Here is a 9,803-nt window from a genome sequence, read left to right as displayed (position 1 = left end):
GTACTAGTTTGTACAGGTTCCATGTTGGATGTTTGTCATATTCTTCTGGGCGTAATTTTGTACGTCCATATATTGCCTGCCTCCTATGATTCAGTACCTCACATTCGCATAAGATGTGTAGAGCTGTTTCTATCCCTTCGTTGCATTATCTGCAGCTGAGGTCTCCGTTGCACAGCTCCATTTTATTCAGGTATCCTCTAAGCGGACAATGACCGGTTAGTAAACCCTGTAATTATTCTGAGCCGATCCCTACTATATTGAAGTAGTTCTTCGGTTCTTTTCTCGGACGGTTCCCTAATGAAGGTTCTACTGTGTTTGTTGCCAGGTACTTTTGTCCAGTACTCTGTGTGCTTCTTATTGGTCCATGTCCTAATATGGTTTCGTACCAATGATTTTGGTACCCCCAGAACTGGTTCAGGACCTATATATGAAGTTGATGATCCGCGTCTAGCGCATTCATCAGCTTTATCATTACCTGTGATTCCTGAATGCCCTGGCACCCAGTATAAAGTTAATTTGTTCCTGTTTGCAAGTTAATTCAGTTCTTCATAACATTCCCAGACCAGTTTTGATGTCACCTTCGGGTTTGTCAGAGCCCCTAGTGCGCTCTTGCTGTCTGTAAAAATATTGATCCGCTCATTTCTTTGAGGTCTCAATTTAATAAGCCTTGCACACTGCAAGATAGCATACACTTCCGCCTGAAAGACGGATATGTATAGTCCTAGCGGATAGCTGTAGTTTAGATTTCTATCCGCTCGGTATATTCCAGCTCCCGTTCCATGTTTGGTCTTCGATCCATTTGTATACCAGGTGTTTTTTCCAAACATGTTTTCGGGATGACTGATGGTCTTCCACTCTTCACGGCTTATGATTTTGGTAGTGAAGTTTGTGTTAAAGGTGTACTTCGGTGTCATGTCCCACAGGGATCAGTGTTGGGCCCTATACCTTTTTTATTATATGTAAATAATATGGAATCCATCTCTACATATGCTCATTTTACACTATATGCAGATGACACATCACGGGTTATATCAGATAAAATAGATCAGAATCTACAAACCAAAGGTAACTTAATCCTGCAAAAATTAAACACCTGGTTCAAGGAAAATTCCCTACATTTGAATAATCAAAAAACACGTTTGATAAAATTTCATGCTAGACAAAAAGAAATAGCCAGATTCAACTTGCAAATTGAAGATGATGAAATTTCTCTGTGCTCTACGGTGAAGTTTTTAGGTGTACACTTGGATGAATTTCTCAGCTGGAAAACTCACTGTGGATCAGTTATATCAAAATTGAACTCCGTGAATTATCTTCTGAGAAACCTTCGTAATATTTTAGACCAGAAACAGCTGATTATGCTGTATCATGCTTAAGTTGAATCGCGTCTTCAGTATGGTATTACTTTCTGGGGAGCTTCCTCTTCATGCAAAAATATTTTTGTCGCCCAGAAAAAGATTATGAGATGTATAGCAGGAGTCTCAAGAAATACAAGCTGTAAAAGCATTTTTTTTAATTTTGAAATACTAACATTGCCATGCCTGTATTGTATATTCGAATTATGTGTTTTTATATATGATAACCGTAACTATTTCATAAGAAATAAAAATGTGCATTCTATCAATACCAGGTGCAAGATAGACTTTCATATGCCATATAGTGAAAATACACTGACTTACAATTCCCCCAATGTAATAGGGCTCAGATTATTTAATCTGCTACCACTTGAAATGAAAAACTCTAGTACTATCCACAGCTTCAAAATTACACTTAAGTCTTTCCTACTAGAAAAAACCTATTACTCCCTTCAGGAAATGATTGAATAATATAATGAAAATTTCAATGAATGTATTACTCTTATTAAATTGTCTTATTTTTAGTTTTACTTGTAAGCTCTTTTCTGACTAATCCTACACAATGTACCTTTTTGATTGTCTTACAGGATAATGAGAATTATTATTATTATAATATTATTATGTGGTCCGTGCACATATTCAATATGTGCTCCTCCACTTGTTCCGAAACTTCTATTCGGTCCGATCTTTTGTAGTTCGGTGAGTTTTCCAGTCTGAATTGGCCCATCCTGGCCTCCCCCATTATCACAAAATGTAAAGGAGGTAGATTCAGGAGTGTCTCCAATGAAGCTGTTGGGGTAGTTCACATAGCTCCTGTTATTCCCAAACATGCAAGTCTTTGCACCTTGCTTAGTTTGTTGATGGCGGTCGCCTGCTTCATCTTTGGCCACCAGACCAGAGATGCGTATGTTATCATGGGTTCAACCACCATCGTGTATAGCCAATATACCATGTCTGGCTTTAGCCCCCATGTGTTTCCATAAGTGCGTCTGGCGAGCATCAGTGCTACCTCCGCTTTCCTCTTTATCCTGTCCAAGTGTTGATTCCAGATCAGTTTGGAATCTAAGATTACTCCCCCGACACTTGTATTTCTTCACCTCGAAGTTTCAGAGATCCTCCGTTTTAGTCCTCTTGGTGAATGCCACTATGGTCGATTTGGATGGGCTTATGTTAAGCCCTTCTTCTTCTGTCCATTTTGTTATAATATTTAGGGCCTGCTGCATGCATCCCTTCACTACATTATTGTATTTACCCTGGACTAAGGCAGTCTATCCACCTACAGCTTGTCTTGTCGATCCCTCTTCACACCGACGCCTGGATGATTGATTCTAACGACGTATTATCAAATGCGCCCTCAATGTCCAAGAAAGCAGCTAAAAATACTTCCTTGTTTTTGTAAGTATATTCTACTTTTTCTGTTACCCGACATAGAGCCGTTTCTGTTGACATACCTCACCTGTATGCATATTAGTCTCGATGTAATGGTCTGATAGCCAGTGATACGTCCCTGATATGCCTGTCAAGTAGTTTTTTCAGCGTTTTCAACGCAAATGACATGAGACTAATTGGTCTCAAAGTCTTCGCCGAGTCCTGTCCGATTTTCCCAGGTTTCGGAATGAAAGTGGCCCTGATCAGTCTCCAAATTTTTGGTATGTGTCCCAGTGCTAGGCTAGGCACTGGGATGATTGATTTGCAGAAAATCAATGGTGTTTGCAAGTAAGGAGAATAGTTCCGTATATTGTGTATCGCTAGATGTTCGATGAACGCAACATATGCATTTGGTGACCTTCTGTGATCCTATTTTAAATCACATAACATCAAATTTTCGGGGTTCCAGCATCTTCTTGATAGGAGAGATCGCTACTGATAAAAAGAGGTATATCAAAGTTGCGCCTCAATCAGAAGTGAAAATCGTAGACGGGCTATAGAAAATTGACGGGGTTTGTTGAAACACTGACTTTGGTTTCTGTGAGTACAAGAATATGAGGACTACTTGATTGCAGATGTTGGTCCACTGAGTTTATATTTGAGTTGAGTCCTCTGATGTTGTAGAAATCGATTTTGTAGTTGCTAGTGAGCCTCTCAGCAACTGCAGTTACCATGCTATCTCCCTGTGGACTGATGTTAGTAGACCCTGCTGACTGTCAGAAATAGTGGTTTTCAAATAACTTCTGCATGATGATGCTTTTGAATTAGCTCCCACCTGGAGATCCGATTGGTGAGCTATTTTACCTCCGGAGTATTTTGACTCTAAGAGCGCCATCATGCATTTTTCCTTATATTCCCATCCTTGAAACCGGAAACAGCGGCACAGCAACGAAACGTTAGCGCGAAAGCAACATCACGCTGCCTAAGCCGTTGCGATAGTATCTCACCGGGCGATGCCGGATGGGACCAGCACATATAAGTTATTCCTCCTAAAAATTACCATTTGTTTGACCCGTAGTAGTTCATTTTTTGTTATATTTCTCTAGACACCTCTCAACTGTTCATACATTTCTTTCACATGATTGAAATATTTGAAAGATGGCGGCGTACTTGGATGGAAAGTACTTCTACTGTATGCAATATTGTCTCCAATATGGAGACATTCATAATTGAAAGAATAAAAGACTTATATTGATGGATATTACTGGAGTTTTTTCCCAACACCAAATCGTTATTTTTTCACCTCGACACGTGTTTCGATCACCAAGTGATCATCTTCAAGAGGAAGCGTGCATATCAGAGATCTCCCTTTGGATTTTCTCTGAACCAAGAGTGATATGCAGCTGTGTTATCTACATTGAAACTGTTGACGAATCTGTTTCTCAATTCCTGAATTAGTTCCTGTGTATTAGTGTTTATCGATTTGTTCAGCACATTGATATATGAGTTGATGATAAAGTCATGAACTGTTAGGGCTTGGTGAATTCTACAGCTTTTCTCCTCTTATAGTATTTCATGAGATTTTTTGTTGAGAGATTTCAAATGTGTATAGGGTACACCTGGAATCGGTGCAGTGGGTCTCATCGGGCATTCAAATGACCACGCCTGATGTTCCTCGGGACCACATCCTGTACATTTCGGTGGTGAGGTGGAGGTACAATGGTTATGTGGATGTAGACCTTGACATTTGGTACATTTTGGTTGGGTGTTGAAGGTTTCTGTCGAATGACAGAAGGACAGGCATTTGACAATGCTTTGCTTGCAAAAACTGGATAATATCGAAATTTGTAGTAAAATCCGTCTCTCAGGAGGGTTTCAAATGTATTGAGTGATCTACTGATGATTCTTATGAGAGATGTTGGTCTCATCCTGGTTTGTATGGAGGTTATTCTTCTGCAAAATTTGTTTTCAAGGTCGTTATTATTCAGATAGTTGCTGATATTTTCTTCATTTATTTCCTGTTGAATTCCATTTATAACAACAGAGTAGCTTTCTGTTTGTGAGGCTGAATTGGGGGCGAATCAGGGTTAGTTTCTTTGAAATTACTTATCTTCGTGAATAATATAAGTCTTTCAAGAGTATATGTAACTCTCTTCAAGTCCTTTCTGTGTTTTAATAATTTCATCAGTGATCTGAGGAAAAAAATTTCCCTCGTGTTACAGAATGCTATTCTGGAATACCTTTTATCTGCAGCTAGAAAGAAATTGTGCTGGTATTTTTTGTGGGTAATGTCTTTCATTAATAGTGTGGTTATTGTACCAACTGTTGGTTTTTTGAATTGGAATGATTTCTGTTATCTGTTGCTTTTGTGGAGGTTGAGGAATTGGAATTAGTACAGTTGAGGGAACCTAAAATGATTCGTTGACTTTACTTTTTTCTGGATTTGATTGACACAACAAATACCGGCACTTCTAACAAAATGGATCAACGATCTCGCGAAAAGTCCGTGTATGATTCACCTGTTATTCTTGATGGCAGAAAAAATGGGCCGAATAGGTAGTCACCAATCATTTCTACCCAAATGTTCAGCGAAAATTGTTGCTGAAAATTTCTTTCTTCAGTAACGTGGGGATTTTCGTCAGTTCAAAAATGTTCATTGTGAAAGTTCATGATAACATCTTGTGAAAAATTTGCTTCGCCCATAAATAAAATATTTGGTAAAAATAGCATCGTATGAATCAACCACCTGCAGAACATTAATCTTAGGTTAAAATCCTGAGACAGTAGAGCTTCGACCCGCTATATGTGACATGGGTAAAGGAGGTATTTTTTAGAACTTTCGAAACGATTTATGGGTCAACATTCAGCTGCAGTTGTAATATTTGAAGGATCTTCTCCTATCTCATCAAGTATAGCTTCTTCTAATTCAGGCGTTGTTACAGCTTCTGGCCTTCCTGCATTTTTATTAAAACTTCCAGTTTCACATAATCTTGCATGTAGCTTTCTAAATGTTTGAGCACATGGAATTACTCTGTTAAGAAATATGTCCTAAATTCTCCGTGTTCCATTTGCTAATCCATAAATGAAGCGCATGTCAGCCATTTCAGCGTTAGTAAAATCATTTATGATGGAATCACTGCTAACTGACAACTTTCATTTTCACTGATATGTCAGACAACACTATTACTTTCAGCTGGTCTCCAAAACAGGTGTTCATGATATGCAAATTGATTTCAATTTTTTTTCTCGAAAACGAAGCTAGATATGAAGAGAACACAAGCGGCGAAAAAGCTGTATTTTCAGTTGATTAATCTGAGACTCCACTGAGACTCCACTGGACCTGATAATTTCAATTTAGATATGGCTAAATAAGCGCCGCATTACTTCAAATAACTGTAGCAAATTTCAACCAAATCTGTGTAAGGATATTTATGATATTTCATGAATACGTCAACTCCCTGTATCTCAGAAATGAAGCAACTCCAGACATATTTTTATAAGAACTTTTTTTGAAACGACCTAGCGAATCACCCTCTGAAGTTTCGTATCGTAGCTAGGAAACACTCTGTATATAACAGATCTACCCCTGTGAATCCTAATTAAGATAAGTCAAACTAAAATGTTTTTTTTTCCTTATTAGTCAGTGAGCTATTCTTGAAGACTGGCAGTAAACAAATCTAAAGAAATGAACTTTAAACGGTCAAGCCAGTCTCGAATATACCTACACAGTAGGTTAAATGGACTGACGCCTATCAGAAAACAACTACTCCCCTGGCTAATACCACGAAGGGCGTTGGATTATATCCGACAGGCGTCAGTGTAGGACTCTTCACAGAAAATTTCCTGGATATGCAATTGGCAATACAACTGAAAGAGTCGACCTTCAATTTTGGAACGGGCACACTTGCAGACCGGTTTCGGGCTCATTAGCCACTCATTAGTGCAAGATAGTGACCATTATCGACCTAAAGTCAATGATATTCCATAATTGAAAATTCCCCCCATGCCCCCTCCCGGGTTGACTGCCTTGAAGTAAAAGCTTCGCCACAGTCAGTCTTTAAGTGCTATTCTTTCGCGCATACGCAGGAAATTTTCTGTGAAGATTCCTGTACCGACGCCTGTCGAATATAATCCAACACCCTTCGTGGTATTAGCCAGGGGAACAGTTGTTTTCTGATAGGCGTTAGTCCATTTAACCTACTGTGTAGGTATATTCGAGACTGGCTTGAACGTTTAAAGTTAATTTCTTTATAAAATGTAATTTTTGAAAAAATTATAAAAACAAATGAATAAGTAATAGACCCAAAGTAGCTGGACTGACATATGACTTTATTTTCCATTGTAACACACATGATGCAATATGCACAACTGAATCAGAATATGTTAAAGTGCCGAAAATCAGACGATTCAAGTATGAACAAATAAAATACAAACTACTTGGATAGTGAACAGAGAGGATATTATAGTCAATGCAATCATAAACAATATGATTTTCCCAGTACATACTGATTAGCAATAATTCAAACTGTGATTACTTTAGATTATGATTGAACAATATTAGGAAAATTGAGAAAGTGTCCCTCACAATTTTTCTGGAATATATGAGAAAATTTATTTCTCAATTTTTATCACTTTCACTTCTTCCATATCAATTTAAATATATCATTGACTACTTGTTTGGTTGTTAACGATCAGAAAGAGTTTTCAATTAATGAACAAAAGTAATTCAATCATAAATTAAGCCTCCCTTATTGAATTCAACGAAAGTATTTCTCGGAGGTGATTCATCCCACAGGTAAATGAAATTATTTCTGAAAAGGTATTTGCATTAGTGACCAATTTGGGTTAACATATATAGAAGACCAAACCAGATACTCGTTCAGTTGTGTTTCATTGTTATGAACGAAGTACTGGTCTATAAGCTGAATACTACTGAAATTTTGTCAGAAAAGTTGGTGTTTAAAACTAGACTTAAAAATGGCTTGCGTTAAAAAAGAAAAGACAGTTGATGAAAACTCCACATTTGTTTTTGATGAAGCTATTCTAGGAATGAATCCAGTTAAAGTTGAAAAACACGAAGTTGAGATGTTTAGTAACAGTGGAATATTTGATAATGATAGAACTACTGATTACTTCATGGATTGCAAAAATGATAGCAACAACATCCGTAAAAGCCAAGAAATAAAAATTGAAGAATTCAACATTGTCTATGATGAACTCAAAACTGGGATTGCGAAAGAAGAAAATGTGCCTGATGTTGTACGAGGTGACATGAGTCAAGATATAAAGAAGGATTGCGGAGATGATAGCAACAGCATTGGTGGAAGCGAAGAAGATAACAAAAAAATAAAAAATGAAGAAACTGATATTTTCTATGAAGAAATGAAAACTGAGAATGCAAGAAGTCATACTGGAGAAAAACTAAACCAGTGCCAGATATGTTCAAAGTATTTCACTCGAAAGTATACTTTGAAATTACACCTGAGAAGTCATGCTGGAGAAAAACCATACCAGTGTGAAATTTGTTTGAAATTTTTCACCCAAAGAAGTTCTCTCAAAATACACGAAAGAATTCATACTGGAGAAAAACCATTCCAGTGTAATATTTGTTCGAAGTCTTTCACTCAAAGTGGTACTTTAAGTGTTCACGAAAGAAGTCATACTGGAGAAAAACCGTATCAGTGTAAGATATGTCCAAAATTTTTTGTTGACCCTAGTAATTTGAAAAAACACGAAAGGAGTCATACTGGAGAAAGACCATTTCAGTGTAATATCTGTTCAAATCGTTTTACTCGAAGAGGTCATTTGAAAGTTCACGAAAGGAGTCACATTAAGGATTTATAATTTTAATAAGATACCTTTTCAATATCGACTGGCGCATACAATTTCTTGGGAAGAATCAATACGTGGAGATCTGAAATAAATGTTTCGACTAACGATTATCTTGAAATTTCAAATAATTTGATGCATATTTTACTGCAGTTTTATTTCTCACAAAAAATCTGGAGCCGTAATTGGAAATATACGGAGGTCCTAGTCTCTTTACAATATTTACTATAGAACCAAACGCAATTCATAGTCTGAACTTCGCCAATCAACAATATAATTTTTATTAACACACACCTAGATGAATCACTCCCAACCGTAGGTGGTATAAAAAACATCAGTGTGAATTGTAATTTTGCTGTTCATGAGGAACTTGTTGTTTTTCAGAAAATTTCAAGGAGTGCTAAGTGTGTTGGACCCGGTGGCGGATCTAGGGGGCTCGTGCCACCCCCCAGAGGATTAAAAGTACACTAGATATAATTTGGTGAAATTTTGGGACATAAGCCTAGGTCATTTCATTCATTACAAACTCAAATACACATAAAACATTAATTAGCTAGGTTAAACTCAGGTACTTTAAAGTTAGGTACTTCAGATAATAAAATTTGAATATAAATCATTGAATATGTAGCATGTAGTTAGTAAAGACACACCCGAACAAGTCATTTGTGAAATTGTTTAGTGAAAATCTTACTATGAAGTTTTTTTTGGTGTTTTTAGGTGTTTTATCATATTTGTACAGTTCTGTTTATTGTGAAAAAGTAAAATTTGTCTCTAGTCGGATCTTGTGGTTTGTAAAGGATATTTAAGATATTTACGAATAACTTTTTTTAATTTTTATTTTAACACCCTGTATCTTGAGAACGAAGGATTTACGGACCCATGTTTATATATGAATATTTAGTCTTAAAATTAAATAAAGAATAGTCTGTTAAATTTATGGTACATACTTAATAAACACCCTGTATGTTAATTCAAACTTTGTTGCAATGACCACTTTACCCAGTCTCACCTATAAAAAATATAGTGCTGTATATAATAGTTAATTTTAATTTCTGATAGGAACCTACCCAAAAACTTTCATCATCTTCGAAATCTTGCAAAATGAATTATATTTTTTTGTGTGAGTAGTAAAAGCAATATATAATATAATTCATAATTTGGGAAATACGTATGACAAATATCTATTGTAATGATGTAAACATTAATTAAAAACTGTCAGAGCTGTGAGTCACAGAACATACCATAACATTG

General features: G+C 36.6%; 1 long non-coding RNA gene across 1 annotated transcript; it reads right to left on the bottom strand.

The window, feature by feature from the left end:
• Positions 1-1,039: 1,039 nt before the first annotated feature.
• Positions 1,040-9,800, bottom strand: LOC141480335 (uncharacterized). The gene is made up of 3 exons (XR_012464274.1): positions 9,620-9,800; positions 9,500-9,561; positions 1,040-1,495 (listed from the first exon to the last, which is right to left on the bottom strand). It is a non-coding gene; the product is annotated as an uncharacterized lncRNA (long non-coding RNA).
• Between the last annotated feature and the right edge of the window lie 3 nt (positions 9,801-9,803).

This window comes from Leptinotarsa decemlineata, unplaced genomic scaffold (genome assembly GCF_025532065.1).
Source record: "Leptinotarsa decemlineata unplaced genomic scaffold, Ldec_3_MD MMD2_P_RNA_scaffold_7, whole genome shotgun sequence".
In the NCBI taxonomy this organism is placed as follows: domain Eukaryota; kingdom Metazoa; phylum Arthropoda; class Insecta; order Coleoptera; family Chrysomelidae; genus Leptinotarsa; species Leptinotarsa decemlineata.
This window is presented reverse-complemented; position numbering and strand designations above follow the sequence as displayed.